We start from the raw sequence: 12,965 nt of genomic DNA on the forward strand, positions 1-12,965 counted from the left end.
ACTGGGTGGAAATAGCCTGGGTTTGAATCCCGTCAATGACGTGAGGAACTTTAGTGGGCGTTTTTAACTCCGTGGCTGAGTCGGTCTCGGGCGTAGATAACAAGGTTTTTTCCTCCCCAGAAACTGAGTTTTTTTTCGTGCAGCAAACAGGCAAATCGACCACAGAACACACGAAATGTAGAGACAAAATAAATATATGGGTAGATGAAATCATTTACAGCGGACCCTAATATAATTTTGTTTTTTTAAAGGAGCCTTCCCATTCTTTACCTGTGAGCATGGGCCTGCTTCACTGACAATCTGGGGACGCCTTCTCTATCGTCCCCATACTTCTGACTTTCAGCCTTCCCCCACTCTATCTATATGCCAGCGCACTTCGCACAGTGTAAAATTCTAACAATGTCTAAATTAAACTATGTACGCAGACTTTAAGGCCTTACAAAATCTGGTGTCTACCCCTACGATGTTTTTTTATTAAGGCCCTAGCCACTGAAATCTCGGGACACTAGGTGGCAGGACCTATCAGAGTAAAATATTGAGCTACTGGGTACCTGATCTGCCTCCACGGGGCCAGGTGCGGGCAACGTTGGGCCCCAGCAGGGATCCAGCGGCTAAATGGACAGAAGAACAACGATACATAACACTACACTTACAAAATCGATACAATTTTAAATACATCTCTGGCCTTTGCAGTGAACTGTTACACTCACAATGAAAGCAATGCGGAGATGGGGGAACCCCTGGTGCCGTCAGACACGAATAGACTTTAAACTTACAGGAGAAGAAGTCTGCATATGTAGCACAGTAGTTATTACCAACATCTTTCCCCATACCAGAAAAAGAAGGCCCGGGTTCAAATCCCGTTAATGACGCGATGAACGTTCATTGTTTTTTTTTCTCGAGTTTTTCGTCCAGTAAAATGGAAAATCAATTAGAGAATAGATACCAATTTATGGACATAATACACATGGGCTTTTAAGTCAGTTTTGGGAGATCCTACATGATACAAATGAAGACGATGATGATCGCCAAGTTGAGTTCGGCGAATGAGTTACAGCAAAGGATTTTTGGAAAACATTGTTTGGGTGGGTGAGGTAAAGTTTTAAGCCTATTGGTACAGACAATTACCCTTCTCTCGGTCATGGGCAAGCTATTCAAACACCTGTTGAAGCAACGAACTGAAACCTACTATCACAGTTAAAGTCCCATACAGCTAAGTCAATAGACAAATATGGGACTTTAACTGTGATACTTCTGTTTATTAGGTACTGTATTACGCCTATCAAACGCCCCGGCGAAGTTGATGGAAATCACTAGAAAATATTTATGCATAGCACTGGTTGCAGCTACGATTATTTTTTGGAGGGTGTCTATGGTTGAGCATTTATAATGTTGGATGCTCAACCATACTCAACCATTGGTTAAGAATCCATAATCCCTTTCTAAAGACAAATTTGTTTGAAGAGCGTAGGCCAGCCTCTTGAGAGCGTAGTCCATCGGTCTAACGCCCAAGGACCTTGGACCGATGCCTCTGAAGCACTGTATTGGATGAACTCTGAAGACTGAAGGGGTCTCCTAGAGGCGTCTCCCAACAGTGCATTCACCATACTTCAAGACTGGGTAAACCAGAACCATCTCCGTATCTCTCCAACTAAAACTAGCTCGATTCTTCTCAGAGGACCCTTAAACCTTGTACCCCCACCACAAATAAAAATCCAAGGCACCACTGTCAGACAACACCCAGCTCAAAGATATGGGTGTCTTATTGGACAAAAATCTTTCCTTCGCCCCGCACATGGAGTTCATCTAGAAGAAAATTCAAAATTACTTAGCGATGGTGGCACGGGTCACCAGTCGTAAATGGGGCTTAAGCGCCGAACCTTATCACTATTCTATAAGGCCACCTTCATACCAGCAATTACATATGTACCTGGCATCTGGTTTCACAAAGCAACAACCAACCGTGGTATACGGAAGGAAACTAGACACGATACAGACAACAATACTCCTCAAAATCACTCGATACTGCTGCATGGTCAGCCCGCATTCCCTGTAGGTTCTGGCAGGGATGCGGACTTCTTTAGAACTTTTCAAAAGGAAAGTCCAACTCCATCCTGGGATTCACCACCGACCCTGCAAACAGCACGAAAGCGGAGAAATGGCGCCTCACTACACAACTGCAGCAGGCTTGGCAAACGAGATGGGCAAGCTCCATGAAAGGCGACACCACGCGTATGTTTATCCCAAATGTGAATACAATTTATCGAATGCACCATCCTGGTTTTTCCATCGTCTACACACCACCTTTCTGCTGACGGGCCATGGCGCAATTAAAATCAAATTAACTGACCACCCATTCTTTAGTGGGTGGTCAGTTAATTTGCAACACTGGCGACTCGGAATCACTGACGACCCACTCTGTAGGTTTGACGTTCCGGTGACATGGGAAAACCTCATATACACCTGTGAACGCTACAAGGACCTCCGATGTAACTCGATGCAAAGCTTCTGTATCTCTCGAAAAATCAAGAACAATACCTCCTTGACTCAGAGGATGACTAAAAGGCCTTATCCAGGTTCGCAAAGGACCTGTTTCTACGACGCAGATATCTTACACCCACTAGGACACTACATCAACTTGACTAACCAAGGAAATCGCTGCTCCACTGACTTAAGACAATTCAATAACCATAACAAAACCGCAGCTTGCTGCTCAACCTTCGCAAAATGGCGACCAATGCCATGCTACCTAGCATGTTATCTGTTTATTCCCTTCTCCGTACCCCACATTTTCGCCTAATGGAGTTCTTTCCATCCACCTAGGGGATGTCTTCCTCTCCTTCCCCATATTTCTATTTGTTTCCTCCCTCCCTCTCTCCATGAATCCTCACTCCACACACTCCTAACTTTTTTTTTTTTTTTGGTCTCTGTCAGGAAGCTCAGGCGACTCTGGCTTTGAGGTGAGTCAGTAATACTTTGAGATGTTTTAACTAGCTCTCCCACTTTACAAGTGCCGAAACTAGTTAAAATATCCTCAAAGTATTATTGACTCATCACCATCTTCTACGACACCTAGCTGGATGAAATGTCTCATTGCTTCTCCTGTGAACTCGATGCCTGGCATCATTAGAGTATAGATAAAAATTGGATTCGTTCAGACAAATATCATAGCCTTCCAATCACCTACAGTCCAGTTTTTATACCTTTTAGCCCACATTAGCCGGTCTGCTTTATATGCAGCTGTCAACGATCGTCTTTTTCGGGAGGACCTATACATTTTATGCAATTTTCCATCTACACATGTTCATGTTAGGCAATTCTATTTGCAGTTTACTCTCAGCTAAGTTCGGCTGAGTTCCTTGGTTAACGATTTCAAATCTTTATAAAACCGAATTCGATCACTTAGCACAGACTTTCGCCCACAATTCCGGTTGATTTTTATTCCCAACGATCCTTAAAAATGCTTATTAAGGTTCTTTCTGAAGCACCAAGAAATTCGGCAAATTTTTAACAGGATACCTTTACGTCTGTTAAAATCTGTCACTCCTTTTTGCCGTTATTAACATCTTTTCTGCCCCACATTTCTCGTTGAAACCCAAACTTCTTCATTCCATGTATATAGAGAAAACAGATTAACATTATTCTCTAAGTACTGTGCTATAAGCAACAAATCACAGAAAATACGTGTGTCCAATCTATTTTTTGTCCTAAATACTAAAGGTAACTAATTTTTTTTTTTTTTTTTTTTTCAGTTTCCATAACTATCTGTATTCTCTAGGAGTCAGTCTGGTGTGGTGTTAGATCATCCAGGAGAACTGTTGGACCAAATTATTTTGAATGAACAGTTACGGATGATACGTACCACCAGATGCTTAATGTATCCATTGTGCTTGACTTTAATGAGCTGTATGGTAATGAAGTGATTTTCTAACAACAAGACGGAAGTTCCCACATTATCATCGTAATGTCAAGATCCATTTTAATAATCATTTCACAGACGGGCGGACAGGTCGAAGAGGAAGTGTAAATATCTCTCACATTCTCCTGACTTAATCCTAGTCGACTTCTGAGGCTATCTGAAGGATGAAGCGTACTATAGAAAACGGGCCACACTTCAACAATTACAGGATGAAATTAAACAAGCATGTGAGGGTATCCTAACAGTTATATTGGAGAGCGTTTGTCATTCGGTTGTTCGTCACTGTGAACAGTGCCAAGAAGCAAATGGTCGAAAATTTTAACATCTGCGCTAGTTTGTCATGTGGTATAAAGTACTGCCTCTGTATGCAGTCAACAATTATAATCTCTGAGGTTTGTAATTTATTGTATTTATTTTCTAAAATATGTGTGATTCTGAGATCTACATTCTGTAGATCTCAGATTCAAAATGGTTCCACCGTTTTCTGCAAAACTGACTAGGTGATATAGTTGGTGCGTTTTCATTTACAAAGAGATTCTTCTGTGACGAATCACTTTGCTTTCATACAAAGTATTTTTCTTTATTTCACAATCAATTTAATCATTACGCATGCTCAAATATCATGCGGAAGACTATTTCCTAAATCCACTTTCCAATGATTCGCTTAGATGAATTCATTTTTCAATTTTTCTGAAGGTGAAAAAGAGGTTTAATATTCTTATTGGTAACTCGTTAAAAAAAGAGTATTTGTGGACGTGTAACAGCATGGATGCTTCTCACCATTTAGGAGAAATCCAATTTCCTATGATCCTCATCTTCTTGTGCCTTTTTGTCAAAAGAAAACAGTGCTACAGACCCGATCGTTTGTTCTTTCTCCTGTGTTCTGACGTGTGATCAGTGTGCTTAAAAAAAAATGGAGTAGCAACCCACCTCACACGCCATTCTTGGAGTAGCAGACTTTGAGAAAACAAAAAATAAGAAAGAGGGGATAGCAAACACTAAAAAATTAACAAAGAAAAATTGCCATGAAACTAAACTTTGATCTACACTGAGCGCGGCCAAGATGTAAAAAAGTATAAATCAATAAAGCCGTTGGAAGTACTATATAAAACATTTATTATGCTCCTGCAAAATGCGCTGCCCATTAAAAACTTGCAACTTTTTCCCCCCTCGAAGAAAGTAAAGGCAGAAGTAATATTTCATATTTATATATTATTCATGACATGTCCCTCTTATCTGGCTCCTCGCTACCTTCGAGAACGCTTGCTTTTTGAATACTTTAAAATGCCCTTCGCTCGTTCCAACACCTGTTCTTTCTTAGATCGTGGCCAACAGTGAGAAAAACATGCTCTCTTTACAGACTGCGCATGCAATCGACTGATTTGAAGCTTCGAGTGAATATAATTACTGAGACCACCGAATTTTAGGTACACAGCGGTCGAATGAAAAGAAAAAAAATGGAAAGAAGAAAAGAAACGAAGTAAAAATCAGACCACAAAAGAAGAAGAAAGATTTGTTGTGCTTATACTCTCACGTCTCCTCTCGGCATCTTCAAAGGTTTAGAGGGCTTTTCCTTGTTAAGAAACTTGGAAACTGCTTTATGATATTGCATTTTCTAGCGGTGCTTTATCAGATGCAGTTACTTTGAAGAGGCGTTTAAGCTAATGCTGCAAAAGAGAAGAACATTTTAAATAACACACGAACAGCGAATAAAATACCGTGAAATATATGAAAGAGTTATTAGGATGGCAAATATTAAAGTGCTTTTTTTCGGTTTTATTCTTTTCGGAAGAGATTTTGGTACAAAGCAGCTGAGTCCTTTTACATCTGCATCCAATGAGTTTTGTTCATGAGATAATTCCATGTAAGAGCTAATTGAGACTCTGTTTTGATGCACTTAGCAAGTTAGTTTTTATCTCCTCAACTACGCGCCGACCACTTTGCAATGTTTACACGCTAAAATAAAAACTGTCACTTATACTATATCTTAGTGTTTTTTTTTTTATAATAAGTGGAGAGCTAATTTGTGTTCTTGTTTCAGTTGATATAGTTGGGGTGTTTTCATTTTCAAAGAGATTCTTCTGTTACTACAATAAGTCAGAGCCGACAAAAGACATACGAGTGTTTGTTTTCTTATGCCGCTTGTAGTCTCTCAAAATAATTCCTTCCGTATCACAAAAAAGAGGGCCCATGATCTTCCCAGAGGAGGGTTCAGTCCTGAGTGATTTTTGGCAGTGACTCATGGACTCTTCTTTTAAATTCCAAGTGATAAATCAACATTTCAGTAAGCATTTTTGATAAGACTGTGGATTTGCGTCACCATCACGCATGTGTTGTCTCCGGCTTCGATAGCAAGGTTTTTCCCACAGAAACGGGGGTTTTTCGTCCAGCAAAACAGGCAATTCGACCAGAGAACAAATGCAATTTACACACACATAATACATAAATGGATATATGTAATCATTTACCGGAGACTCTTACATATAATTTGATTTGATCACATATGTGTTAATTTCCCTCACAGATTTGGGCCCCGCAATGCAGCCGAAGAGGCATTTTTGGCAGCCAACGAGACTGATTTTTGACGTACACGTGTTCGTGGAGAAGGGCCAGTCCTTAAGAAATATTGCTTTATCTAGCAACTATACACAGTTTAATACGTCTCATTTCATAATTTGGTCTTCAATTTCTTGGTACATCCACTGATCATTCCAACCAGGGATCATATTCAAAGAATTCTTGATTCCATTAAGATGCTCAGACCAAATGTTATGTGGCATTCAGAAGAGGCACGTACCATATACAGCTTTCATGCGTTAATGCGTTAACTTTTCATCCATTTTCTTGCTTTGTCAAAAATTTGATGACAGCTCAATGCTCCAAAAATCGTGACATATTTTCCATATTTTCCTTTCGGATAGCTACTTTAAATTCGATCTGCTCCTTCGTGCATTTAATTATGCTGAACTTAAAGTGCGCAAACAAGAAACAGACATTGATGAAAGTATAAAAAAACTATTGTTATTACACTGATGTGCAAAACTTAAGGACCAGTCAGGTTTTCACCTGTAGCTTCTTCTAGGAGTGGCGTGGATATGGGAAACACATACCAAAAAACCTCGTGAGGTACAGAAATGATGAAGGAAACAACACCGACAAAACAACGGAACCAAAACGGTACAGAGGTATTTTATTCAAAAATGGCAGCATAGCACGGGCTGTCATGATACAGATGCATCACTGCCATATATGGAACAAAGGGAAGAGGTGGTCCTCAGTAGGAGATATGGCCATCCCTAATGTCGATGGAGGCTCTGCACCGGCTGTCAATATTTAGAACAATGCTTCTCTCATAGACCGAAACATCTGCATACCGTGATCCCCAAAAGATCTACATATACAAACCTACTGGATACCCTATTTAAAATTCAAACTGCTCTCAACAGTAAATCTCAGCTGGACGTCATCTTCCTGGATATTTCATCTGCTTATGATAAGCTCTCAATTCCCGCTCTCATCTACATTCTGGAAAAGTACTTTGGCATTACTGGAAGCCTGCTAAAAACCATCAACCGCATCCTTACACCGGCAATGCTTTCACCACATCATCGGCTATAAATCCTTCCAACAGGAGTGCATTATAACGAGAGGAGTACCACAGGAGGTGTGCTATCTTGTGTACTGTTCGCCGCTGCCCTTGAACCCTTCCTCGCAAGGTATACTGATTTCTCATCGTATGCAGGCGACCTCAAATTATACATAACGTCTAAAGAAGCTGAACAAACTCACCTGACTAATCAGCGAGTCTCCGTCCTGATCGACAGCCTTGTAGCATATCTACTGCAAATAGGTCTGGAAATAAATGCATCAAAATCAGCTCAACTTACCTTTACAAAAAAGAGAATAAAAAAATGACATCACAGCCTATCACAACGGAGTGCAGATAAGGAAAATGAAGTCTCACACCGACCTCGGCTTAACTTGGGACGAGGGCCTCACTTTTCAGAACCATTTCTCTACCATGAAAACTAAGACTTTCTCGGCGATGTGGGCAATTCGACAAGAGCTGACGGGGTTACACCACGTAGATGTAGTCGGTGGATACGTCCAGCGGTGCCTACAACCTATCGCACTGTATGCATCACCAATCTGGTCTTCTGCCCAGACGTCGTATATAAATAGATTCCTCGCAGTCGAGTACTGGGTAATGCGATGGATGAACAGGGTCACGGGCAATGCTTTCACCATCTCCAGGGCTGTTTTATATACCAACTTAAATATCACTCCGTGGAGAGTTCACATTGCATCCAGGAATATTCTTGGATATTCTTACCGGTGTGATTGACGCCCCTAGTCTTCGAGGACTTATCTCTACTCCACGTGCTGGACGCAGTAATGACAGTCCCTACTTACCGTTGCATTCTGTACTGTGCAACCTGTGCTGTCTGAAGAATTTCTTCCCAAATAGCACAGTGAACCTTTTCAATTCATTGACAATAGACCCTGTGAAATACTCCGAAAGTAAGCAGTACAGAGTGAAGAGCATCTCAGAAGCGCACAGCTAACTTCAACTATAATCTTGACAATGAGTGAATTTGTAAACAATATTGTAAATATACGCACTTGTGTAAATATTATAAATAATTGTATTCGTGCATTTTTGTACACTCTTCTTATATTGTAAATACTGTAATTAATTGTAATTTTTGCTTTTTGTACACCCTTCATATTGTATATAATTGAAATTCTTGCATTTTGTACACCCTTCTAGCCGGTCGGCTGTGCATAAGGGGTGAAAGCAAACACTTGCTATTTTTAATAAATGGATTTAATAATAATAATAGTAATAACAATATTGTTGATAAGTTCTTGTGGTAACATCGTCCATTCCTCTGTCAGCGCCATCTTCAGCTGGTGAACACTTTCAGGTGGGTGTGGACGCGCCGCTAGGCGTCTCCCCAGAGCGCCCCATCTGTGTTCGATGGGATTTAGATCGGTGGAACGGATAGGCCAATCCATATGAACAATGACCGCACTTTCCAAAAGCGTATCAACAGCTGCAGTGCGGAGGTGTGGCGTTATCATTCATAAACACGAACCGGGGGCCAATGGCACCTCGGAACAGACGCACATGGGAATTACCTCAGTACAGTAGCGTGCACCGGTTACAGTACCGTCTTCCGGTATCTGCAGTTGTTTACGTCCATTCAAGATAACGCCTCCCCAGACGAGAAAAACTCAACCACCATATCGATCCCTTTCAGTGATGTTTGCGAGGGGATACCGCATGCCAATCTCTCGCCAGATTAGCTGACGTTCACAATCGCTGCTGAGACTGAATCTACTCTCATCAGTAAAGAGTACCTTACCCCATTGTGCTGCTGTCCGTCCTTGTGTACGATGTACAACTGTAAACGATGTCTCCGATGGGCAGGTGTTAAAGGAAAACAGCGTACTGGCCGTCTGCCAAACAGTCCACCTTTGTGGAGTTGCCTGTATACAGTAAACCGCGATATCCTGCGTCCTGTGCTCCTGTGCAGCTGGTTTGCAATGGATCCCGCTGTCTGGTGTCGGTCCCTCTTGGTCTGTAGGAGTATGTAGAGGTCATCATTGGGCGTTGTTTTTCGTAGACGACCACAACTGGTTCTTCGAAAAGCTGTACCTGTAGTTCTGAAGGCCCACTACACACGTGAGACGATGCTATGGGCGATACCGAACTCTGCAGCCACACTCCTCGCACTTCGACCTTCCTCGATCTTCCCAATTATTCGACCCCGGGTAAAGTCATCCAGACGTTGTCTACTGGCCATTTATTGTCTGTAGCACTGTATGAAACTAATCGAACGTCTGTAACAATCCTGCTCACCATGCGGTAATTTGCACATAACTGCTGAACTGCTGCTTTTATCTGTTTATGTGAGCCCTCTCATCACGATTCAAATTTTTGCATGTGCACCAGCTTTCTACTGAACGCCCACAGTTATGCAAATCGCCACAAGCTGTTTCGTTTGATTTTGTGGTTGTAACCTTTAGAAACAGTGTTGGTCTTTAAGTTTTGCACACCAGTGTAAATAGCCATTTACACTGAGTGGACACGTTATTTGGCAGACCAACCTAATAGCGAGTAATTTCCTCTGTAGCTGTAAAAGCAAATTAGATTCGACATGACATTGATTAAATGAATGTTGAAAGCGTGCAACCGTGAAGCTGGTCCCTGTTGCCTCAATTACTAACCATAGTTGTTGCAGATTGGGTAACTGCATATCACTACTCCTAAGAGCTCGCCCCCACAGATGTTCAGTTGGACTGAGTTCTGGTAAATGGAGAAGATACTGTAGTAGGCTGAATTCACTGTTGTTCCTGGAATCAGTTCTGTAAAATTCTAAACTTGTAACGTGGGACATTATCCCACTAGAAACCATTCGTAGGGTATACACTGCAGTCAATAAAAGACGTGCCTGGTTGAAAACAATTTCCTGATAACCTGACGCATCCATATGTTGGTCCAGAAAAAGATGCACATTAAGCCGGTTGCGGTGTAATGGTATGATCCCGATACTATTACACCGCTGCCAGTGGCGTGTATGCACATAGTATCGCCGTTGTCTGGATATTATTTGGTTACCAAACCAATCTCTATTAATCCCGGTCGTATACAAAACAAAAATATTCTAGCCATGCATATGCCACATGCAAATATTTCATTATTTCATACAGTATGTTCTCCCCACCTTTTCTTACTACTGAATACATCGTGAATAGCAAACTAATAGAACAAACGTATCTGCGAAAAGATCTAACCCACCCAAACGCTTCTTCCTTCATTCCACAAATATGCGTGGTCTCCGTTCTATTCTCAATGACGTCCATTCCCACTTAGAGTCTGCCAAATCCTATGCACTTTTCCTGATAGAGTCTCAATTATCGGTTTGTTCAACCACTGCTCATTTTAGTTGTCCAAATTATTAGCTGAATTTCTTTTCGCTTCAAAGGTAGTAATTATGCATATGCCCGTTCTGATATTTGCTGTCGGAGACTTGGAATTTGGAATCTTCTCTTTTCAATCTTCTCTGGCTTAAAATCTTTCTACCACATTCTTTCAAATTCATCTGTTGCCTCTATCGTTCTCCGAACATCACTAATCATGTAGAACTCTTTCCCTTCCTCTCTTTGAAACTTGACTTTCTCCAGTCCAACTTTCCTAACAGTGACGTAATTTACCTTGGCTTCCATTTTCTATTCACACGGATCCAGCCGGTCGAGATGCCGAGACTTTGGTAATTACTAATTACCTCGCACAGATTGTTAATTTACCTACGGAATACCAAACAATCATAACCACGCAGCAAACACGCTTGATCTTTTTCTCACAAACAACCCTCTAAGTACACTGTCGAGATGAGTGGTCCTCTGGGCACCTCAGAAGTTGGTGATGGTCTCTTCTCCAATGGAGCCTTTCTCTTGTTTGACATTAAAAGAATGCAAAATAGGATGATTTGAGAGATTCCATTTCTTCTTTTCGTTAATCGAATTATTGTTTTAAATCATCTCCAAGTTCATTTTCTGTCTATACCAAAGCTCTAAACAATTGTAAAGCAGTTATTAATCAGTCCAAACTAGATTTCAAACAGGCTAAGAGCTGAAAAGTTGCTTCATGTTCAAATGGTAGTTGAGAATTCCGGTTTCTTGTCAAAGCTATTAGCCGAAACCATCTTTATTCCCAACACCCTCAAAACCAGATGGTTATATTGCCACTTCAGTGAAATTTAAAGCTGGCCTGCAAGCATCATGCCTTTCTTCCAACTCGTGCATTGATGAACTTGGTAAACCACCTCCTGCAAATCCCAGTACACTCCATTCAATGCCTCCTGCGATCTTGGGTCAGAAGGATGTCAGAAGCATTGGGAACAATCTGGATGCTAATAAAGCTCCAGGTTCTTATGGTATTTCACCATCCGAGAGAACCTTCGCACACCTCGAGCATCTGTGGTCGTCCAACACCTCGTCGGCGGTTCGTGGGTTCCTCTATTCGGACCACTTTCGGTAGGTACTAACCACGTCTGGCCGTGAGCATCCCGCCAGCCGTGCCGTTTCGGATATGTTCTGACTCCATCGTCTGGTCATTACTATTTGGCCTTTGTCAAAGTCGCTTAAATCCACTGCTTTTCCCATCTGAAGAACAAAAGTAACACTGATTAACGGAGCTCAGTATCGGGTGTTTTTTATACCGTATCCCGACACGCGCACGCGCCGTAGTTCACCTGCAGTTGCTTCGATTTGCGTAACGACTCACTGGTCATAATGTTTTGGCTCATCGGTATATATATATATATATATATATATAGGACACTATATATATATATATATATATATATATATATATATATATATATATATATAGTGTTCTGGGATGCGATTGAGCTATTAAGACTTATTTCCTATAAATTTTATTGGTGAAAAACGTATTCAAGTCGGCATCGAGGTGCTCTACTAGCGGTAGCATTTGATTTGGGAGGAAGCGATCTGAGATATGAAGTCCCCAATGCTTCGAGCAGAGCATCGGGGTTGAGCGAAGTTTTGGCTTGGATATTCGCCAGTAACACGAATCCCAAATGGACGGTGTTGAGATTTTTTCTGTGACCATTTTAACTCTGGCTACCAGTCGCTGTATTTCAATAACATCAAGAAGTCACTGCAACCCCATTGAAGTAGCTAAGGTTGTAGTTCTGTCCTGTAGTGGGAGACAAGCTTTCTGGTTAGAGGGAGAGAGTTTATGATGATCACCCTCCCACCGATAAACACTGAGTAAAAAACGCCTGAGTTAAAATCTCATCAATGATGCGAGGAATTTTTATAAACATTCTTACAACGTGGCCGAGGAATCATGCCTGTTTTCAGGAAGCTAGGGTTTTGGTTCGAGGACTGACCGAAGAAAAAAAGGCGAGTACAAATTTAATAAGACATCTGAAAACCTTGGCTGCTTTGGTGCTTAACACACGCACAACTAACTTAAAATTCCTGTCGTATTATTTCATCCAGCAAGTCA

The sequence above is a fragment of the Mastigoproctus giganteus genome, chromosome 9 (assembly GCF_048544385.1).
Source record: "Mastigoproctus giganteus isolate SK-2022 chromosome 9, ASM4854438v1, whole genome shotgun sequence".
Lineage (NCBI taxonomy): Eukaryota > Metazoa > Arthropoda > Arachnida > Uropygi > Thelyphonidae > Mastigoproctus > Mastigoproctus giganteus.